We start from the raw sequence: 23,878 nt of genomic DNA, 5'->3' as shown, positions 1-23,878 counted from the left end.
TACACTACCTCCCAATTTTGGAACTGCTAAACAGAGAGATGGGAGGGAGCTCTTTCTTCATGGATCAAATGTGCTTCCCTGGCCTTCTGCAATGCAATGCTTATGCTGCTGTTCAAATCCACAAGGTAAAACTGGCTTGTACCTAGTGATGGGAATTCCAAAAGTAAGTTAAATGAGGAAACTCCATTCACACTGAACTCTAGTGTCAAAGAACATCTCTACTTGGGAATAGCTTAACACTGGGAGAAAAAAGCACTAGCTTTGCTATAAAGAGGGCAATCCGTGGCTCTTTTTTTCCCCTTAAATCCCCAAACCACTGGTGGGTCAGAATAGAGAAAGAAAGGGAGGGAAGTAGTGACGGGAGGGGGGTTGTCGGGGAGAAAAAATGAGAGAGACAGAGAGAGAGAGAGAGGGAGGGAGAAAGAGAGCTTAATAGCTGATGCCAATTAAAAAAAAAAAAGGTTAAGAAGGGGCTTATATGCGTATTTGCTTACATTATTCCTAAGGCCAATTCTGATAAATCCTTCGGAGGCAAAAAGAAGATACAGCCATCTGTTAATGTGGATTCTGCTTCTTGGCTTCCAAATATCATAGCTGTCACCAGAGCAGCCAGCCCAATTGCGGGGGGTGGGGGGGGGGGAGGGTGTTAGAGGCAACATCTGTACACTAAGTGCACCACTAAACAGCAACAAAATCCTAGGGCCACCCCTCTCTGTTTCCTCGAGTGCTTTCTTTGGTCGGTCCTACTTCTCCACTCCTTTGGGAGTTTCCCATTCTATTACGTAGGCGACAGGGTGAGAGGTCCCAGCTTTCATGATTGTGAGTGGTTTGGCTGTGTGTGTACATGTGCGCATTTATGCGTGTGCGTTGGGGGAAAGTGAGGCGTGCTCCAAGGGGTTTAGAAAGATTAATTGCCAATTTAAAACATTTCCAGAGCGTTTGAATGTTTATCTCAAATGACAATCCCAGTCTCAAATTCAGCGAAATGAACAATACTGATAAGGAAAATGAAGAGGGTGGGAAACCCACACAGTCAAATGGAGCTGTCCATACAGCGGGCGTGACAGGGGAGCTCTCGGAGGAAAGGCGCTATGCAGAGAAAGTCCCTCTGGCTCTTCTCTCTCGGTCCACAATCCGGCAACGCTTCCTCCGTAAAAGCATTAATAGGAAAGAAACCTAAAACCCGGAGGGGTAGCGATCGTCGGGAGCAGTTTCCAGACTCCCTTCCCCGCGGCCGGGAGAGGTCCCTCTCCCCCCGCGACTGGCACGGAATGTGGTGATCCGGCCCGGGGCGGGGGATGACTTCATGCTGCCGGAGCGCGGCGGCGAGAGCAGCTGCTGCAGCCGGCAGGTGGGGTGGGGGCCGGCGGAGCTGACCAGGCACTCGGCCGGCTCCGCGGCACTGCGGCCCGGGGGCAGCGGGCGCTGGGACTTGCGCTGACTCCATCCCGAGAAGGTAAGCCGCCCGGCTATTATTAGCTTCCACCACGTCGCTAGGTTCTTTCCGCGCGGTTAGTAATGGGGTTTGCAATACACGGGGAAGAAGGGGAATATCTCTGCTGCATTCTGCAAAGGGAAAAGGAGCAACAACTGGACTGAAATGTTAATCAGCCAAGTGCCTGAGATTAGAGGAGCGGTGTTACTGGGCAAACAAAGAAGACGGGCAGCCTCTATACTCTTCAAGATAATCGACCGTTGCAATGCCAGGTTTGCTTAGACACTGAAGAAGATTCAAAATGTGAAATAATTGGAGTTGCACTTTTATCTTTCTACTTCAGCCTTCACTTGGTTATTTTCTGGTTTTTGGAGCAGCAGGTCCTTGGAGGTAGCTTGATGAAGTAATCAGAAATCTTTCCTCTCTTGCCTTCCTCTGTCCTCTCCCTCCCTAGTTGTCAGGATGGGTCTGTGCCCATTTCAATGTCAAACACCTACTTCAATACTGAACCTTTAGTAAGAGTCTCAGATTAGAGGAGAAACTTCTCTTATCTCCTGGAGTTCAGCTTGGGTTGAGCAGCACTTGTCTCTGCTTCTCCCTTCATTTATCATCTTCTCTCGTCAATTACTTCATTGATTTCCACCCCCGACTCCCTTTCCCCGGAATGCCGGGTCCATTCACAGGCCAGCTCTTGTCAGCTCCTATCCACAACCTCTATTCCACGACTGATTTTGTCAAGGACCTACAAAGGGCATTGCCCTATACCACTTTAGTATTCTCTCTGTAGACTGTTGCTTGCGTCCTTCCCCCAAATACAAGGCATGAAAAATCCTGCTTTTAGCCCAGTACCAACATGGATCCTGATAACTCCCTTCACTGTAGTCACTGCGGCTACAAGAGGATTTTGAGGACAGCAGAATCTGTTGGGGTGTGAGAAAGAGGACCATACTTATATCTTTGCTCCCTGTGCATAGGCATAGGTGAAAGTACAAATGTGAATGTGTCTATCCAGTTTTTCTTGAAGCGTTTTTAGTCCAGCTGGGTTGTGAGACACCTACCTGGGTAGGGTTTGGGGCAGGTCCTCCCCAAAAAGCAAGCAGTGTGTTTGTCCTAGGATTCCCCAATAACCTCAGAAGAGTTTCCAGAGAGGCTTTCCCCACAGGCAGTTAGAAAGCCAATGGAGCTGGCCAATCTAAACCTCAGGTTATTTGAGCATCCTCAAGTCAGTTTCACCATTTAGGGTTTCTGACCACTTGTTCTAGGATTTCCCCACAAACCTCTTGATGCTGAGCTCAAGTGCTGCCACGTAGGGATGTACATTTGAATAATACGCTTTGAAATGGTTAAGATGGCTGTGATGGGGATTGCAAATGTGCCACTTCACCAACAGAGAGTAGTTGCAATAAGCCAGACTGGGGCATCTGTGTGCCAATATACTATTTAACAGGTGATCTGTTATCTTTAAATTTAGATAGTCTGACTCGATAGCCATGTAATTTTATTTTAGTAAATTAAAATAGGAGATCAATGAAAAAGGCAAGGTTTATAGCTAAAAATTGATCTCTGTCTACCTTCCTTTTTATATATTGCTTTTAGACAAAGATACTGGTTCTGAAAAATCATGTTCATTCTATTATATACCATTATTGCTTTTCTGAATACAATTTCTTTTTATAAAATACACCAAAGAAGGATTTGATTTGGCTTCTTTGTCTCTACCTTTAGTATATGAGGCAGAGGGAGTGGAGGAGGTAGGCAAATCCAAGTGGCCCACTCCGGGAACTCTTCCCCTGGATCACGAAAACCTCAGCACCAATTTTTTCTTTTTTCTTTTGGCTTGTTTTAGTATTATTATTATTACCATTATTATTATGTGTTGAGTGTGGTTTGGATTTGAAATATTAAAATTTCAAGAGTCTGCAATTTTGAAACAGGCACACCAAACAGAAGAGGGAACAAAGAGCAAGAACAGCAAAACCCTTTATTCTACTATCTTTCTTTATTAACCTTCAAATATTTAACTACATAAATAATGATTCTGAATAATAAGTGATAATAAATGTTAATATAATAATTCATTTTAAGAAATTACAAAATATAGATTAGTACAATTGATCTTGAGTACAATGAAAATTTCTGTAATTTCGAGGTTTCTTTATGTTGACTACTTAGTGCATGAGAATATCCTAATAACAGTTAGAAATTGAAAGTGTCTATTAGCTGAGTTTCTGAAGAAACTGAATTCTCTGGCAAGAAATGGGTCAGAATACCAAGACTGGTATTGCCTAAGCTGGCATCATACCTGCCAGTGGCTTCATAGGTGAGATGAATTCACTAAGTTAGGGACCTGCTTTTGAGAAGCCTTTCTGCGAAGAGAGAAAATAAGTTAGAAAATTTAAATTTTCATGTCAGTGCAACTGAGGAAGATAAATAAATTTAAGGGATTTCCGAATTTAGTCTTTGTTATGTTGAAATAATTTTTTTTTCTGAGAAAAATGACCAAATTCAGAGTCCAATGAAGAAATATATGTATGACTTCATGACTGAAACTGATCTATGACTTTATTTCCTTTCCTTTAAACGTTTCCCAGGGAAAGGAAAAATTAATTGCCTGTTCAAGAGATGGAGGAGGAATGAAAAACAGGAGGATGTGCACTATTAGATGCCAAATGAACTGCAGGCATTTTTGTAGATTTGACAAAATAGCATGAAGTCAATCTACTGCTTTCTAACCATGTAAAAAAAAATATTTAGTTTAGTGGGCGGGCAGTGTTATCAGTAACTCTACAAATTTAGGAGTCAAAGTTGACTTCTCATAACAAAAGGCATTTTCTGGTGCTACCTTATTTTCATTAGTTACAATTGAAATGGACTTATTTTGAGATTTTGAAACATGGAAAAGAAAAAAAATAGGAATAATAAAGCTCAAGAACTGTATTTCTGTTCAACCAGTGTCTCCAGTGAAAACACTATAAAAAGTGCTATTTTGAAAGTTACCAATGGCCTCCTGACGGTCAGATTTATGTAATATCTCACCCCCTTCATTGTGTCTTTATTTTTAAGTTCTCCTCCATGTTCTTTTTAAGTCAAATACTTTTATTATTTTTTTTAATGTTTATTTATTTTGCAGAGAGAGGGAGAGAGATTGAGAGTGCATGAGGGTCTGGGGAGGGTCAGAGAGAGAGGGAGATAGAGGATATAGAGCGGGCTCAACGTTGACATCAGAGAGCTGGATACAGGGCTCAAATCCATGAACCGTGAGATTATGACCTGAGCTGAAGTCAGATGCTTAACTGACTGAGCTCACCCAGATGCCCCAATACTTGTGTCTAAAAGTATTATTAATAAGTAATATGCATCAGGCAGTGAGATATCTCCTTATCTAGTTTCTCAGTAATCCCCTTAAGCTACCCTACGATCAGCCTGAACCAAGTGCTCTTTATTTCCAGTTTGTGCCCCCATGATGTCATGCCTATATGTCTTCATTCATTCCTTTCACTCTTCCTGTACATGTCAAAACCTTACTCACATCAGACACTGCCTCTTCCATGAGGCTTTCCCCATACCCACTTATCTTTGCATCAGATAAATTTTCTCCCTTGTCTAAATTCCTATTGTACTTTCTATTGTGGCCTGTTCTTTAGTGTGAACATAACTTGTTCTTCTAAAATAGCCTTGGGGAACATGGTTTGTGACGGCCAACTTTTTATTACCTGTAACTCATAGTACAGTGTCTAGCTACATACAGATCTTCAACTTATGAGGGGCTTACATCCCAACAGACCCATCGTAAGTGGAAAATACTGTAAATCAAATGCACTTAATACCTAACCTACTGAACACCATATCTTAGCCTAGCCTACCTTAAATGAGCTCAGAACACTTAAATTGGCCTGCAATTGGGCACAATCATCTAACACAAAGCCTATTTTACAATAAAAGTATTGAATATCTCACATAATTTATTGAATACTCTACTGAAAGTTAAAAACAATTGTTGTGTGGGTACAGAATGGCTGTAAGTATATCCGTTGTGTACCCTCATGATGGCGTGGCTAACGGAGCTGTGGCTTGCTGCCACTGCCCAGCATCACAAAAGAGTATGGTAGTGCTTGCTCACCTGGGAAACAATCCAAATTCAAAAACTGAATTGTAGTTTCTATTGAACATGTATCTCTTTTGTACCATCATGAAGTTGAAAAATCATAAATTGAACCATCCTAAGTCAGGAACCTTTTGTATATGCATAGATGTTAAGGAATTTGATTTTAGTGGAGAAATTAGTTATTCTTTCCCAGGGATATATCTCTACCTACTCTTCTCCGTTAGCCAAGTTTAGCTCCCAGTATGTGTGCAAGTATCGTTTAGTTTTTAAAAATATTTATATAATAACATAGTGAAAGCAGATTCAAATAATTATATTCAACAGAAGTTATTGTAAGTTTCCATACCATTAAATGTACATTAGTTCATACTTACTAATAGTATGCTACGATTAATAAAACAAAACTTTAAAGGAGAAATTGTTACTTGCTTTCAACATGCTTGCATTTTTTGAAAAAGAATAAGCAGAAGAAGGTACCTTACATATATAAGTACTTGTCCAGTTACAAGGCACTCTGCAGGTACTTTCACTTGTGGTATCAAATTTCAACCTTCTACTATCTGTTGATTTTACATTGAAGAAACTGAGATTCAAAGATGTCACGTCACCTAAGTGTTTAGCAAAACATTCTTTCCAAGTTACCATGTTGCCCTTTGAAGTATTAAGAAAGAGCCAAGGAAAGCATGATATAAATGTAGTAGTTTACAATTGTTTTGTAATTAATCTTTCCAGTGTTTCTTAAACTTTTGGGTCTTAACATCCCCTTTGATAATTCAACGAAGGCGGTGCCTCCAGTCCCCAAGTACATACACACACATGCACACACACACACACACACACACACACACACACACACACACACAATTGTAGGTGTTTAAGGACCCACTAAAGTATTCTTTAGCAAATGGTTTAAGAACATCTACTCCGGACTCACTTTGACAATATATGTGTCCTTTATTAGCCCAGACATTTTTGGTACTTGAAGTGAGGTTCTCCTTCTATTGTTCTCCCTGCTTTAAAACCTAAAATGAGAGCTCTTCACTATCACTGGCACAAAGGCAGCTAAAGATGATTCGGAAGCAAGTGCCAGTGAGAGGAGTATTCAGAGAACCCTGATTCATGGAAAAGGAATCCCAGAAGGAGTTCTGAATGTAACACATTCCAAATGATTTATTTAGGGTTTTCCAATCAAAACCTTTTTTTTTTTTTTTTTTTTTTTTTACAAAAAAAGAAACAGTTCTAGACTTAGAGTACTGTAGTGCCAAATATGTAGAAGAACATTGCCAGAAATTGAGTGGTGTAGTCTACTTTGAAACATATTCAGTGTTCTTAAGATGGATGTATGTCTGCCTCAAAGTTACTATTTCTTTCTGGTAATTCTGTCTGCAGTAATGTATTTGCTTTTGCCAAGTTAGGGGAAGAAAGACAAATTCATCCCTTCTAGGTTCTAAAACAATTGCCAGCATAAAAATACATTAAAAATTCTTAACTGATACTTGGAGAGACCGGTACAAGCTAGCATGGTTCTTGCTGATGCTATTCAAAGGAAAGTGTGACAACATTAATCTAGAAAAAACATAGATGGAGAGAAAGAAAACTCAAGAGGCCAACTTAAGCTGCTGTTTTCTTTACACTTCCCAAAATATGATAACTGTATAAGCTCCTAAAATAAGGGCAATTTTATGAAAACTTTATAATATGCTTAATACAAAGTAAATTTATACTTTAAAATATAGTGGATTTGTATTATTTTTATTGTGGTAAAATAGGAATAACAAAATTTACTGTTTTAACCATTTTTAAGTGTACAATTCACTGGCATTAAGTACACTGACAATGTTGAGCAGCCATCACCACTAACCATTTTCAGAACTTTCTCACTATCCTAAACAGAAAGTTTGTACCCATTAAAGAGTTACCCCTCATTTTCCCCTTCTCTCAGCCTCTGGTAAACTCTATTCTATACATGTATGGATTTGCCTGTTTTTAGCCACATCATACAAGTGGAATCATACAATATTTGTCATTCTATGTCTGGTTTCTTTTCACTTAGCATAATGTTTCCAAAGTTTATCCACGTTGCAGCATGTGTCAAAATTTCATTATTTTTAAGGCTAAATAATATTTTAATTATATAATGATAATTATATTAATTAATTATATTTATATTTATAATTATTATATTTCTATTATATTAATGATATCTAGCATAGACACTACCATATCACCTTTAGTAGATGCCTAGTAAGATGTGCTAAGAATGTGCCATAATTTTATTCAATGAAAACCCACTGATAAATATTTATAAAGTTCCAACTTGTTTTGTGATTTTTACAGTATGTGGTAACGGGCACAAAGGTATATGTCTTTATATGTTGTTGCTTTTACTTTTGTCTGTGTGTGTTTTTTTTTTTTTTGTTATTGTTGTTATTGTTCTTGATGGTGCCAAGACCCAGGATTGGCACTTCTCCTTTTGATGGGAAAATTCTTGGAGTGGTATTGTTGGGTCAGAGGTAACACATGCACTTTTATAATTTGAAAAAGTATATTGACTATAAAAAGTCATAAACTTCTTCAAAAAAATAGTATTTCTGTATTTTTTGTAGCCATTTGTAACTATCTTAAAAATGAATGCAACTAATATAAAGGAATCCATTTATCATCATTTGAGCAAGGAAATATTTTCACTTTTTTCATTTCTAATTCATGGAGGAAAAAATACTATACATGAGTATTGACAGATTTCAAGTTTTTCAGACACACATTTTTATCATTTCAAAGATATCACAGAGTACATCACAGATGTCAGTCAAGTCTCATAACAACACTGTAGAAAAACTAGTAATATCTATAGCTAGCTTTTTTTTTTTTTTTTTTTTTAAGCTCCAGCAATGGGTCATTTGAATCTAGCCCAATCTAAAATTTGGTCTATTTTTTGGTTCAAATTTATGTACTGCATTATAGTAAATCTTGTATTTTGTTGGGTTTTTTTCTTTAGTTTCTCTTTAGTATATTCTTTAAAAAATTATTTTTTCATGTTTATTTATTTTTGAGACAGAGAGAGAGTCAGAGCACAAGCAGGGGAGGGGCAGAGAGAGGGAGACATAGAATCTAAGCAGGCTTCAGGCTGTGAGCTGTCAGCAAAGAGCCCAATGTAGGGCTCAAACTCACGAATGAACCGTGAGATCATGACCTGAGCTGAAGTCGGATGCTTAACCGACGGAGCCACCCAGTTGCCCCTTTTAGTGTACTCTTTTTAATTTGTTCTGGTGAGAGTGTCGTATTTAAGCTAAACTACAGAATATTGGAATGTATGAAGTAAAACAGAATTGGCAAGACTTTTTAACTATCTTCTCAGAAGATTGTCTTGATTTGCACTGTCCGAGAGGGGAGAAACAAAGAGCTTGCTAGGGATTGCATCATGTTTTACCCTAATTAGACATTAACATGCTAAAATGTCAAGGATGAAGCAACATGTTTATAACATATTTTTTAAAAGCTACTTAAAACTGAAGTGTTAGAAGAACATAGATAGACATACCCTAGACATTTCACAATAGTGTTTTAAGGTATGCTTTTTCTTTGGTTGATTGGGATGAAAAACCTGTTAATAAACATTTCTCAATTATTTACTTTTATTGCTGCCTGATCAAACCTTCTTTAAAAAGCAGGCATAAAACAAATAAGCATTCTGACCTTTGCTTAAATAAGCAACAAGAACCTCACATCTTGATCAATGCACTGCCATGTTTATGAGACTGAGGGTACAAGCATTGGCTTTGTTGGGTCATTGCAATCATAGCAGCAGTACAACCCACTTTGTTGCTTCTCTTCTATACTGCAGAGTTTGGCTGCATAAACAGAGAAGTCAATAATATCTTTCATGCCATTTCTTACGCTCCTCTCCAATGATTTTCACACTCAGGTTCTCTGATAATTGAAATGTAGTGAAAAACAACAAGGGTGTTAATTCCTTCTATCCATTCACAAAACTTAATCCTGCTAGGACTTGCAAAAATAATATTGGATCTGAATTGGTGGGTACCCCAATGGAATAATGAGAATAATCTGTCAGACTCACCAATTCCCAATACAGATTTAAAGATCATCAAATTTTAAATATTGCAAAGATTTAAAACGATTTTAAAGATTTTAAAATTTGGGGCTTATTTATAAGGTAAGCTCACTAGAGAACAGTGCACTTTTAGAAGGATTCATTCTGAAAAGACTGCATTTTTTTAACCACTATCTTCCAAAATAAATTGTGACAAATCATTGTTCACCCAAATTAATATCTCATCTCAAGGAAGTGAGTTCATGGGGAAACTGCCTTCAAGTAATCTGTGATTTCTTGCAGTGGATCAAGCTGAAATGCAACAAGGCTGACATTCTTAACTACAGTAACACACCTGTATTTACTAGGATTACCTAATGATTAGTACACAAGAGTCTTAAAATAACCTGAGAATGTCCATTGATAAAAGTTAGTCAACACATGGCTGGTGATCCTGTAGAAGACAAATCTAAATTTCATTTCTTAAATCATCTGCATATTAGGGAACAACCTAGGAGTGCAAACCAAAGCATGAGACAGTAGTGTTTAGTATATTTTATACGTGTTAAAGTTTCTAGGGAGCTTACTAGTATCATACACTGTGGTAAGTACTCAATAAATGTAGTTATTTTCAAACTGTAAAATATCAGAATCATAAAAATTTCTGCAACTCAAATGATTAGTTTCATGTTTGACATTAAAAGCATTTATAAAATATTTGTTGAACAACAAAATAAATCAGTACTATTTAGTTTTGAAAGCTGCTCCCCAACACAAAATAATTGGCATTCTATATATGTTCATTGCGATTATTTTTGTAGGTGTAGTGGCAATGAATTATGAATGGGATTACCCTCCTCTCTTGCCAAACCATAGTCCCTTCCCTCTGAGGTTTTGTAGGGTGAAAATTACAAGTAATGCATATTAAAGATTGATATATATCTAGTAAGCACTTTAAGACACTCAGCCAAACACAGTCCTTTTACCCGGGACAAGAAGACATAACATTACCCTTCTTTCTTTAACTTCAATGGATTTGGACTTTAAAAAATTCAAAATGCAAGATTTTAATAATAAAATAATAAAATATTAATCAATGGTTCTCTTATGTCCGTGCCTTTTTCAATTTCATTTATTGTAAGGAACACAGTGATAGAGAAAGCAAAATTTTGGTTGATTGAAAATATGCAGGTTTGAGATAATCATCCTGTAACATCTTCGCTGGGGCTTTGTAAAGTCAGTATTTGACCAGAAAAATTAAATTTGACAATAAAATGACCTGACACTAAACAGTCCATTGACTAAGCAGACGAAGGGTTGGCCTTTTGGTTATCATTTTTTTAAAAAATTACTAACTTGTTCAGGCAAAAACCTTAAATGTTTGAATTTCCCCTTAATATATAGAAAGGAAAATGAAGTAACAGGGTAACATGAAATAATATAACAGGCTTATGAAAGCAGAGCAATTGGGTTGATCTCAAAATGTTTGGCTATAAAATTAATGTTTTTTGTTCAATTTGATAATTTTACTCAGAGCTCTCAGGCAGCTTTTGAATCACTTTCAGAACCAATCAAAAAAGCTCTATGCATCATCTTCAAAGTATGCTGATCACTAGACCTTCCCCTTCCCTTGTTTGTGTGTTTATTTTGGGAGTTTTAGCTACCACTTATGTTGAAATCATGTATTTTAAGAAGTCAATTTGAGCTTTGAATTGTAACGAGTTTGAATCCCACCTTTACGATCTACTAGCTATATGACTTAGTATAAGTTACTTAACCTCCGTGACTGGTTTCTTGGTGTTTAAAACAGGAAAAGCACAGGTTGTTGTGAAGATTAAAGAAGATATCATAAAAGAGAATTTAGTGCAGTTTTTGAAACACTGTAAGGGTTAATAAATGTTTTTAATTTCTGTCATTTTTATTCTCACGGGCAACTTACAACCAGACCTCATTACCACAACTTCTCCCAAATGTTTATGAAATCTTTTCCTACCTCTCCCATGTTAGTTAAACTAAGCCTTGAAATGACCTTGAACCTCATGGGAAGATGTCTCTGTGCAGGTAATGCCACCGGTGGGAGAGGTTGAAGCCAACACAAAGCAAAGTTGTCAGGCTCTGATCTGGCAATAGCTGCGGGAATTAGACTTAACTTCTATTTTTAACTCTGCAAGTAGTTGATTGGATGACCTGGGAAAAGTCAGTTGGCTATTAATTCTGCATCTTATTTTCTTTTGAAATTTTACCATATGTCTAATCACTCTTGTCACTAACTCATTATCAGAAAGGATATTAAGATTGAAGAAGGGTGTTGATGTCAGAAGCAAGTGCCAGATAAAATGGGGAAGCTCCCTTACTTAAAAGCAACAGTTGACTTTTATTTATTTATTTATTTTTGTTTGTAATACAATATGGAAGTTCTTTGGAGAGAACAACTTTAATTTATAGAGAGTTGTTAACATTCACTTCCACTTGCAAATGTCTTTGAAGAACCTGCTAATTATCTGCCTTATAACCAAATGTATATATATATTTTTTTTTTTAATTTTTTTTTTTTCAACGTTTATTTATTTTTGGGACAGAGAGAGACAGAGCATGAACAGGGGAGGGGCAGAGAGAGAGGGAGACACAGAATCGGAAACAGGCTCCAGGCTCTGAGCCATCAGCCCAGAGCCTGACGCGGGGCTCGAACTCACGAACCGCGAGATCGTGACCTGGCTGAAGTCGGACGCTTAACCGACTGCGCCACCCAGGCGCCCCTTATGTGCAACTATTGAAGAAATTTCTTATTGTTAATATATTAAGTTGTCCAAAAAGGAAAATTAACTTGTAACTCCATTGTACATCATATACCAAGGACTCTTTTTGGTATATGATGTCTTTCTATTTTATTGAAGCTCAAAGAATTTAGCAGGAACATATAAGCATTTTAATATTCCAGGTCTTGTTCATTACTGGGTGCTACTGATTAGATGTGATCAATAGCAACATCTTTAAACTGTGAAATTAAAAAAAAAAAAGCCTCAATTAGTGTGAAAACTTTAGTAGAAACACTGCCTATAAAAGCTGCATTGTTAGTACACACACATGCTTTAGTATGATAAATTTTGGGGCTTAAACACATAAATTTACTTTTTTTTCCTTATATGGCTTTTTATTATTAATATGAGTCATTTTGGTTTAAAGAAACCAGTACAAAAACTGTCTGGAGCTTGTGTTTAATATGTAAGCCACACTTCTTCACAGGTGAGAACTGACTGGTGATCACTAGCCAGATTAGCAATAATTTATTTTGTTTGGTTGAGTCAACCTATGTGTACCTGGGAACAGAATAACTTTATTCTTTGTATGAGTAAGCCTGTCCTACATTTCCAAACCCATATTGTTAATTCATGTTTGGATCCTGAATTCATTAGCTATTCACCAAAGGCTTCAGGCATATAGATTGTTGGCATAGTCTGGTTCTAAGATGAGATGTTATAAATAGTGAAAATACCTGCTTTAAACATATAGTACATACATGTATACACATATAAGTAAATTTATATATTTTATGTGTATTATATATTAATTATATTTAATCAATAATGTGTGAATATATATATATACATACATATATACATGTATATGTGTATACTTTCATGAACATTTTCCTTCTATTTCAAATATTTGATTACTTTATAGTTGGATTTCATTTAAAATAAACAGACAAGTTCTTGGAAATGCGTTTGAACATTCTTTATTTCCAGAGTCAAGTTTTGGGGAAAAAACCTTATCTTTTCACTGGGTATTTATTTTTCAAAAATTAAAAGAATATTTCAAAAATTTCAAAGTGATTCTTTAATATACGAATATGTATTTATGTACCTCAGATTGATATATACATGTGCATGTGTGTATGTGTTTATTTCTTTAAATGTTTTAAACTTAATCTTACTGAGTTATTACTACTATCCAATTATGTGAGAATAATAGTATAGTTGCCTGTCAGCTTGGAACATACTCCTGTTCCATTTGATTATTTTTTATGTCTCATGTTCTCTGATTGTCCATCATCTTTTCCGCTTTAAAAATATGTTTCAGAATGCATAAAATACATTCTTCTATATTGGTATTTCATGTTATAATTTTCTGGTGTCCCACAAATCCTAATTTAGAGTGTTCTCATTTTACCAGTATTTCAGAAAAGAAACACTGTCCTATTGAAAATCATCAGGTCTATCTGTTCACTAGGTATTCTTCGCTTTTTCTGTTAGAAAATGAGTAGGGAAAGAGAAGGAGATTCTGCACTATGGAACATTTTAGTTCTTTTTCTACATTTACACCTAATAAAATGCAAACAATAAACATGAGAGTGGCAGTTACATATCCACAAATTAGGACATAGACCCAATATACTGTAACTTTTTTTCAAGTAAAAGAACCAAACTTGGTCTGGCATTTTTTCAGTCTTCCTCATCATCCTAACACAGATAGTATAATATTAACTAGATTTTTAAAATAGCCATTGTTGATTAATGATGTCTATTTTTGGTTTTGCTAAGTTTTAACTGTTTTATAACACTTTTATACAGAGGCTTATATTAACAAACGCCATTGGATTATTGGGTTTCCTCCTGCTTTATATCTGATAGCTCTATAACTTAAAACACTTAAAAGGCCAAATCTCTCAATTAGAAAATATAAGCACAATAAAAGCAATGTTTCAAAAATTAAATCTAGAATACATTTCTCTTAATGTTAAAGACATATAATCTTGTAGATGTATGTTTGGATGTTTTATAAATAAAAGTAATATGACTAATCATGCATTAACTTTACTATCAGAAATTCCCTTGAAATCCTTTTTAGGACACAAATATTTATGATACTTTCTTTACTGTTTTAATTTTATTAACTTATTGAAGTGTTATATGTGAAGTATTTCATATAAACTGCATCAATTATAATACTAGTTTAGGAATTTTAATTCAGTATGTAAATATGCTAACTTCCGTCAACATTTTTGTAACTTTAGGGTCAAAATTAATTTGAAGGTTATTGGTGTTATTATTCTGGTTTCTAATAACTGCTGTCTCAAATAAATGCATTACCAAGACAAAAATATCCCTGGCTTAATGTTTCTGGCCTATTAATCACATCCTGGGATGTCTCATGGATATCAGTAAAATGATATATTTTAGAGCATAGCCTCTGAAATGCTTCTCAGTTGGCAGGTAACCTTTGACAATAAAATATAACTAATATTCCATTCTGTAAATTCATTATACCACACAAATGTGATCTTAATATATGACAGGTGACTATTAATGTTTAATCATTCCCCATATGCCTATTACCAATTATTAACAGAATATTGAGTAAGCAAGTCAGTTGAGCATCCCATTCTTGATTTCAGCTCAGCTCATGATCCCAGAGTCATGGGATTGAGTCATGCGTTGGGCTCTATGCTGAGCGTGGAGCCTGCTTGGGATTCTCTCTCTCTCTCTCTCTCTCTCTCTCTCTCTCTCTCTCTCTCTCAAAAAAAAAAAAAAAAAAAAAAAAAGAGTAAGCATGAAAATGGAAATAGGCTTAGATCTGCTCCTACTTCCAAATTTGTAGACCTCACAGGAGCCTGAACCAGGAAAATCTACATGGATTACTTTCAACTCAAAGAGGTAGTCATGTTAAAAAAAAACTTCTGGTTTAATTAGACAAAAAATCTATCTTGTCTGTTTTTTTCACCATATTCCAGTTTGTACATTTGTGATTACCAGCTTCTTTTGCAGAGAACCATGCCTCCTACCTAACGATTTCATTGCTTAATAAACAAACATTGATGATGCTGATGGATTACCTGAATTAAATAATATACTAATCTAGTTTGCATTGACAGAATGCTGACATTCATGGGAGTATATCATTCACACACACACACACACACACACACACACATACACACACTAGGTGAAAGTTAAGTAGTAGTTTTTGCTGTAAACTAGAACATAATTTACAACCTAAATGGAGCACTTGCCACATAATCATTTTAAAAGGTAAGAACTAAAATTCACAGAAAATTCTCTTCCATAACTACCTTGGACAGTTTTAATGCATTTCTACTAACTTTCTGTTAGGTATAAAATTATTTTAAACAAGTCATTTATAAGATCTGCCTTAGTATTTTTGTACTTCTGAAATATCACCACTATAATCTGCTTTTTAAAATAGTCTGACACCTACCAAGTACTCTTTCACCTCCTACAAGAAAGCAAGAAAAAGAAAGCATTTATGTTTTTAATTTTAGTGAAGGGTTCTTGATTTAAGAATTAGTCATTTTCTGTCATTTGAATTTCACCTCTTCTGTAAGTACTCGAGGTTCATTCTGTAGGACTTTTCCATAGTTTTCACATATATCACCATTAATTTCATCTTTAACTTGAGATTAAAAAATAAAGTTTACTTTCTACTATTTCTTAGTTCCCTTCATTTCCAATATCCAGTGCCTTCTCAAAAACAACATTATGGTTTTGAACTGTTTATCAGTAATAGATAATGCCAGGAAATGGTGACTCTGGTTTTCAGTTAAAAAATTAATAAAATGAGGGGCGCCTGGGTGGCGCAGTCGGTTAAGCGTCCGACTTCAGCCAGGTCACGATCTCGCGGTCCGTGAGTTCGAGCCCCGCGTAGGGCTCTGGGCTGATGGCTCAGAGCCTGGAGCCTGTTTCCGATTCTGTGTCTCCCTCTCTCTCTGCCCCTCCCCCGTTCATGCTCTGTCTCTCTCTGTCCCAAAAAAAATAAATAAACGTTGAAAAAAAAAAATTAATAAAATGAGAAACTAAAGGAATAATTACTACAGAAACGTTTCCCCTCCATTTAGCTAATCAGCTATCCATACTAATGAAGATTAGATTTTGAGACTATGGATCCAAATACTAAATGTTTTACATAATCAGAGAAGTGAAAAATAAAACTATTTTGCTTACTCTGTGCTAAATGCTGTTCTTCCCCCCCACCCCCAAATGCTGTTCTGAAACCAAATAGATTCCCCCTCACAACAATCCTAAGAAGTAGGCACTATTATTACCTATTTTACAGATAGGCAAACAGACACCCAAAACGATTGAATACAATAGTAATACAGGTACAGATACAGTCTTTAAAACCAGTTTAAAGTATTTAAAACCTGTTATTGTGAGAGTCAACATTCCAAACAGCTGTAATGAATATAAGGGTTTTGATCCCCACTATTTGTTATTTGCCCATTTACTTGCTTATGGAAAGGAAGGGAGGGAGGGAGGGAGGGAATAAGGTAAAGGAGGAAGAGCGGGAGGCAGGAGAGATGTCAAAATTCTGCCAGCTTGTTGATACTGTGTGCTATATAATGAACTTCAGTTTAGGGTCTTGTAGCATTTTCAATACAATAAGTAATTTTAAATTTCCTCAAGTGAAATCTCTGGTAATATCAGATGGAGACAGCCAGGGAATGTCTGTTTACTTATAATCATAATTGAAATGTTATAGCAGTCTCATATTTGGAACAAAAACAGTTGTGGTAATTTTCACAGCAATAAATCTATCTTTTCTTAAAATTATAATCAGGGTTTTTTTTCACCCTCAACACTCAGCTAATTTAATTTTAGTACCTGCCCTTTAAAAAAAAAAAAAGCCCAAGAGTTTTAGTAAGATTTTAAGTTAGGTTTAAATCATAAGAAAATTAAAGTTTAGAATTTGTAACAGAAAGGAAGCACCCCCGTCCCATTCCATGCCCACCTTTGTCCATTTCCACCAGAAATTTTCTACCAAGAAAGGAGAAATTATTCCAATTGGTCAGATTTAATGGAACATTCCTTGAACCACACTTTACTGTTACTGCATAAAGGTACATAGTAATAGTTCTCACATTCTTTCTTGCCTGTAATTTGATCCTATGAGAGCAAATAAGTGGAGTGAGGATCCTTAAAAGCTAGACCCCAGTCTCCTCTCTCTTGCATGCCTTGCACCAGGGAGTGGTTAATCCAGCAGACAATGGACGCTTCTGTCTTTTACTGGTTGTTTCCATGCAGATAAGTCAAGCTCTGTTTGAGCCCGCAAAATCTTACATGCTCTCTTACCAACTTCTTCCTTCAGTATATATTAGAAAATAGTATCACACCTCAAATAAAACTTTACCATAGCTCTGAACTCAGGGTCATCAGGAAGTAATCCCAAATCTCAGAGGTGGTTCTGTATCTTAATAGATAATTTGTATTTATAGTTAATATTTACTTTGGATCATTCACATGTTCTTGTGCAGTGAGAAACTATTTCTGTCTTCACATGCTTAAAGCCAAGATAAGTATAGATTTTTAATCAAGGTGATTTAGAAATTGTATTATGTGTTTGTTATGTACTAGCCACTATCCTAAGTACTGGTGTGTTAAACAGAGTGGTTATAAACCACACTGATTTTCAGCAAGATTGTTAAGAAACGTTAAAATTCAAATGGCAAAGGGGTACAAAAATAATACGCAAAAAACAAATTTCAGCTTAATATGCATGGTTGGCATTTTGGGGATAGAAAAAATCTAATACAGGAACTTTTAAGATTAATGTATGTCACTCTAGTTGGACTTCCTTTTATTTAAAATGAGCTTTTTTTCATACAAAGTCAACAAATAATTAACAGTAATTATGCAACTTTGTAGTCCTTTCTTTTCTTCTTTTTCTTTTTAAGATTTTATTTTTAAGCAATCTCCACACCCAATGTGGGGCCCAAACCCACAACCCAGAGATCAAGAGTCACCCTCTCTACCTTCAGAGCCAGGCAGGTGCCCCTACAGTCTCTTATTTTTTAAAAATAGGGTGCCCTTGGCTCGTGACATGTGGTCATTTTAATATTTTGAGAAACCAACCTTAAGAATTTTGGAAATTAGTTTTTTTCATTAATGAAAATTCTAATATTTGTGCATCAGTTTTATCTCATGCCTCTAAAATTGGATGAAAACGTTCCAATTTTAAGTCATAAACCAGTATATTACCTGTTGATTCTAGGGTTCCAAGTTTTATTATAAGAAATGGTAGAGGAGAGGAATCCTCATCTTGAAAACACCCAAATTTGAGTTCTGAAACCTTTTTTGATTGGTGAGTACATGTTAGTGTCACAGCATCATATGCAATGACAGAGGACATGGTCAAGTTTTTATCAGCGCTCACCCAGCACTAGGTTTTGATAGTTTAGTAGGTTTTTAACTACCTTTTCTCCTGCTCCCTGACACATGGCCTCTAACTTTGAAAGTACTTTGGTTTATTTATATACCATACATTCAAAAATACTGAACATACATACTATTCCAGATATGGCAATGGTCACAAAGGAGTCAAAGATGACTAAAACGTGGCTCTCAAGGATTCTCCAATGTAATGAGCCTTTGCTTCTTATTCTTCAAGAGGCATCAATTGTGTCTTTTTAAAAAATTTTTTTTAGAGTTTATATTTATTTTTGAGACAGAGAGAGACCGCATGAGTGGCGGAGGGGCAGAGAGAGAGGGAGACACAGAATCTGAAGCAGGCTCCAGGCCCTGAGCTGTCAGCACAGAGCCCCACACAGGGCTGGAACTCGCCAAAGGCGAGATCATGACCTGAGCCAAAGTCAGACACTCAACCGAATGAGCCACCCAGGTGCCCCCAAGCGGCATCAACTGTAAGCAAACAAAAGTAACAGGGATTTAAGTAGCATTTGTATCATAATTAAATGTAGATTAGGCCAGATGATTTTTTAAAAACCAGGTTTAACAAAGAAAGCACAAGAATGTTCTTTGGGCTTTCCCCTTGATGAGCATAGTTATCTATCCTTGGGATGTAATAATAGAAGTCAGTAAGTACTACATCAACTATAGCCCTATGGGAACAAAAATGAATGATATTTTCTCCTTCAGCCGTTGACTTTCAACAGACATACATAGCCAAGTCACTTTTGCTTTCCCTGTCAAGAAATCACCAGAAAACAGCAATGATGGTAGATGCTATTTACTGCCATGGGGTTGAGAAAATTAGTGAGCTGCATTTCACTACTTGTCAAGCATTTTGACATCCTTGAACAGAAAGTGCTGTTTAAATATAAAGAGCATTTTCGTTTGAACTGCTGTTAGTCATCCCTGTGAGGAAATGACCTATCAAGTAATAGACCAAAGTATAGGAGAAATGCCACCATACAAGATTGATTTCTGCTAAAGAGACCTTAAAGTAACTGTGTGTTTCAATTTGTGGTTGTTTACAATCATTTGTAAATTACCACGTAAAAACCCAATATAAAAAGCTATTTGGATTCACTTTCCAGCACAATTTCCTGGGCATTCTCTGCCCCTCCCTACCTTCTCTTTCTGTCTCTCTGTCTCTGAGACCAGAAGGAGAGCAATGGGTTTCAAGCTTTTGCGCGAATCAGAAGATCAGAAGGCTTGTCAAAACAACGATTTGAGGGCCCCGCCTGATAATATGCATTTGTAACAAGTTCCTAGGAAATACTTTTTTGCTGGTACACATTTGATGAACCACAGTTCAAATTAAAAGGGTTCAGGGATTTGGGAAGAGGAATGAGAGACCTTGGGAAGCTGAATCAGATCTTGCTTACCAAGCCATCCCAGCTGTTGGGAAGAGAATTGCTCCTGCCCTGGGGTGCCTACTGAAAGTAAATGGCCCTTCTCTGAGTAGGTGACTGAACTAGGTCAGCATGTAGAGCCCTCCTACTCTTTCTACTCTCAAGCCCAGGTTTACAGTTTTAATAAGCCATTTAACCTCTCTTTGCTCAAGTTTTTCTCAGATTCAGAGTAGTAATGGTAATTTCTCTTCTCTGTTATTAAAAAATAAGACAAACAAAAAACCCCACACAAATCCTTTGGTATTTTCCCAACATTGACAATTCTTTTTATTTATCTATTACTCTGATGTAGTAAAGAAAAGCTATAAAATTTTAGCAAAATCTCTCTCCATGAAGATTTTAGGCTTTTTAGCTTAACAATTTAGCTAAAAGTACCAAATACCTGTTCTTTACTTCCTGGGGCTAGAACTTGTCTCTCCTTAAGAGGGAGGGAGCTCTAAGGATATAAGTACTTAAAGAGACTCTCTTAAAAGCACTATCTAATCTGTACCCCTTCCACTGTCACCATCTCCACTTTAACCACTATTCTTTTTAAGGTTTCCACACCAGGAACACCAACGTCCTTGCTGTGCTTTCCAAACACAGTACTCTCCCATCCAAAGGTCCTTGCATTTACAATTTTATCTGCTGGAAATGTTCTACAAAATAATCCATAGGCACACAACTAGAATTTTATAATGGAGGGTGTAATAATAGGATAAAACTACCCTCAAGTCTCTGCTCAAATATCACCTCATCAATGAAGGCTTAATCATTCCATAAAAAATAACTTTTGCATATGAACATGCAAAGCAAACACATATACCCTTGCACACATTAAATACGCATGCACCTATCCCATTCCTGATATATTTCTCTCCATACATTTGTCTCCATCTGACAGACAATATATGTTTGTACTGGTTTATTTACTGTCTCCTTCGCAGCCAGAATTCCATGATGGTAGGGTCTTGGTTTTTTATTGCAGAACCTACAACAGTCATTTGCATGTAAGAGCCACTCAGTCTCACCAAATATTTCTAGAATGAACAAAAGAAAGGTGATACATTCTTTTTTTTTTTTTTTTTTAAATGTTTACTTATTGTTGAGAGAGAGAGACAGAGTGTGAGTTGGGGAGGGGCAGAGAGACAGGCAGACACAGAATCCAAAGGAAGCTCCAGGCTCAGAGCTGTCAGCACAGAGCCTGACAGACGGCTCAAACTCACCAGCTGTGAGATCATGACCTAAACCGAAGTTGTATGCTTAACCAACTGAGCCACCCAGATGCTCCAAAAGGTGATATATTGTTACAGTAGATTATCCACTGCAAATTTTGGAATCTCTTGTGCTACTTACTCAAAAGACTTATACTCCAGTTATACTTAACTATTGACACTTCTTTAGAAGCACCAATGCTCATTATGCATGCTATTGCCTCTGCATTGAATGTTCATTTCTGAAACTTTTTTGTTGTTTTTCACACTCCTCTGCTTTCTTAAATTACATATCAGATGTCCTGTTCTCCAAAAGTGTTTCATAGTAATGGAAACCCCCTGCTGACTGAAACCCCTATCTTGGCACTTAACCTACTCATATTCTTGTCTGCCTGGAAAGCCATCCCAGCTTTACTATGGACCACTTGAAAACAAGGTCTGTTCACTATTTCTAGCATCAAAAGCACAATGCCTGAATGCCTGGAGTATGGCAACTACTCATTAATGTTGAATAAATAAACAACAATCCTCCTTCCCCTCACCATCATGATAAGCTACTCTTCATTTCTCTATACTTCTAAAGTTGCCCTGGAGGTCTGAAAGTAATAAGGAATGTTCCTGAAAGTCAAGAGAATAGACACCTGTGACAGTAACCAGTCTGAAGATCAACCAAGTCAAAGTCTCAAAACTACAGTAATTCTCAAACAAGGACAAAGAAAGAGGCATTCAAGCTCATCTGGCTAGAGGTAGAAAGATTCTGGTGTCCACACTGCCACGAAGAAAACCGATGCCACATGAAGCTTCTAATACTAATGACAGTGTATAGTATCTCTCAAGTATGTGGTAGTAGATCATGAAACTCTTCAGAAAACCTGTTTCTGGACTTGACCTCTTTAGGTATCATTTGGTGTGTGCTGAGGCAATACAGTAATTTCACTATGTAATTGGTTTAGAAACTATTCCCCCCTGGGGCGCCTGGGTGGCGCAGTCGGTTAAGCGTCCGACTTCAGCCAGGTCACGATCTCGCGGCCTGTGAGTTCGAGCCCCGCGTCAGGCTCTGGGCTGATGGCTCAGAGCCTGGAGCCTGTTTCCGATTCTGTGTCTCCCACTCTCTCTCTGCCCCTCCCCCATTCATGCTCTGTCTCTCTCTGTCCCAAAAATAAATAAACGTTGAAAAAAAAAAATTAAAAAAAAAAAAAAAAAAAAAAAAGAAACTATTCCCCTAGGGAAAGAAAGATTCGGTCTTAGTCTGACCTTGTTTCTACAACAAAATACTGCCAAATGGGTATCTTATAAACAACAAAAATTTATTGTTTACAGTTCTGGAGTCTGGGAAGTCCAGGATCAAGGTGACAATATGGTCACCTTCTGTTGAGGGTCCTCTTTGAGATTCCTAAGCTGGTACCTTCTCCCTGTGTCCTCATATGGTAGAAGGGGAAGGGATCTGTCTGGGGCATCTTTTATAAGGCACTAATCCCATCTGTGATAGTTCCAGCCTCATGACTTCAGCAACTCCCAAAGCCCCATCTACTAATGCTATCATATTGGACATTGGGATTTCAACACATGAATTTGGTGGGTACAGAAACATTCAGACTACAATAGATACTTAAGAGTCAAAGCTTATTCTAAAGTTCATAGCCTGGAGATAGGCAGAATTTGGAGATGTTCAGCTGGTATGTGACACAGTCTTGCCTATTTGAAAATGAAAATGACCCATCCCAGCAGACAGATCCTTCACACAATTGAGAAGAAACAACCGTGCATTGTGAGAGTGTTTGCCTTGGCAGAAAGCTATTATATTTGTTTCTCCTATATCTATCAGTGTATTATGCATAATATTAACAAGAATTTAAATACAGGGAAATCTAAAGCAAAAATAATAGACCAAAAAAATGCAGGGAAATAAGGGGAGTGAGTATTGAAAGGCAGAGGTGGTATACTGGTGGGCCTGGAAATCAATTGTGACTAATTTAAGTTGATTAAACATAGCATAGAAAATGCAGAGGAAAAGAAAGGTTGGTGATATCAACTAACAGACTAGGCAGTTTTCTCAATTAGAAATATCTGTGCTTTACCTAAGAAGAAAGCCCATACATGATAAGAGATTGAGAAAACAAGTACAGCAATTCCTTTGTCAGAAGGCTACATCTAAGGCAAAATGAGAACTCTACCTCAATGAGAGCAAGGAATCATTGTCAGGAAATGACAGTTGTATAGAATGAGAAAAGGGAGACTCAGAGGCATCAACTGGGAGATGAGAACTTGCCTGGTTTACTCATAAATAATTGGACTCAATTTATCTTGTTTCTTGTATTTCTTGAGAAGTGGTAAGTTTATTTTCATTATAGTACTTGTCCCTCACCTGCCTTAAAATATGGAATATTCAACATCAATAACTGATTGCTTAGTTTTGTCATATTTTTCTTGGACTAGAGTTATTTTTTAAAAAATTTTTAATGTTTATTTATTTTTTAGAGAG

General features: G+C 36.7%; 1 protein-coding gene across 2 annotated transcripts in view; it reads left to right on the top strand.

Annotated features, from left to right (window-relative positions):
- The first annotated feature begins 1,317 nt into the window (after nucleotides 1-1,317).
- The window catches only part of PKIA (cAMP-dependent protein kinase inhibitor alpha), a 96,067-nt gene continuing 73,506 nt past the window's right edge, over nucleotides 1,318-23,878 (top strand). Inside the window, exon 1 of one of the 2 annotated variants that reach the window (XM_045454825.1) lies at nucleotides 1,318-1,456. The gene's annotated coding sequence lies outside the window, so the exon portion shown is untranslated. The remainder of the gene's footprint in view (nucleotides 1,457-23,878) is intronic. The other variant, XM_045454824.1, reaches the window with a different exon arrangement.

Source organism: Leopardus geoffroyi, chromosome C3 (assembly GCF_018350155.1).
Source record: "Leopardus geoffroyi isolate Oge1 chromosome C3, O.geoffroyi_Oge1_pat1.0, whole genome shotgun sequence".
NCBI lineage: Eukaryota > Metazoa > Chordata > Mammalia > Carnivora > Felidae > Leopardus > Leopardus geoffroyi.
Note: the sequence above shows the minus strand (reverse complement) of the source record. Positions and strands in the feature narration are given on the sequence as shown.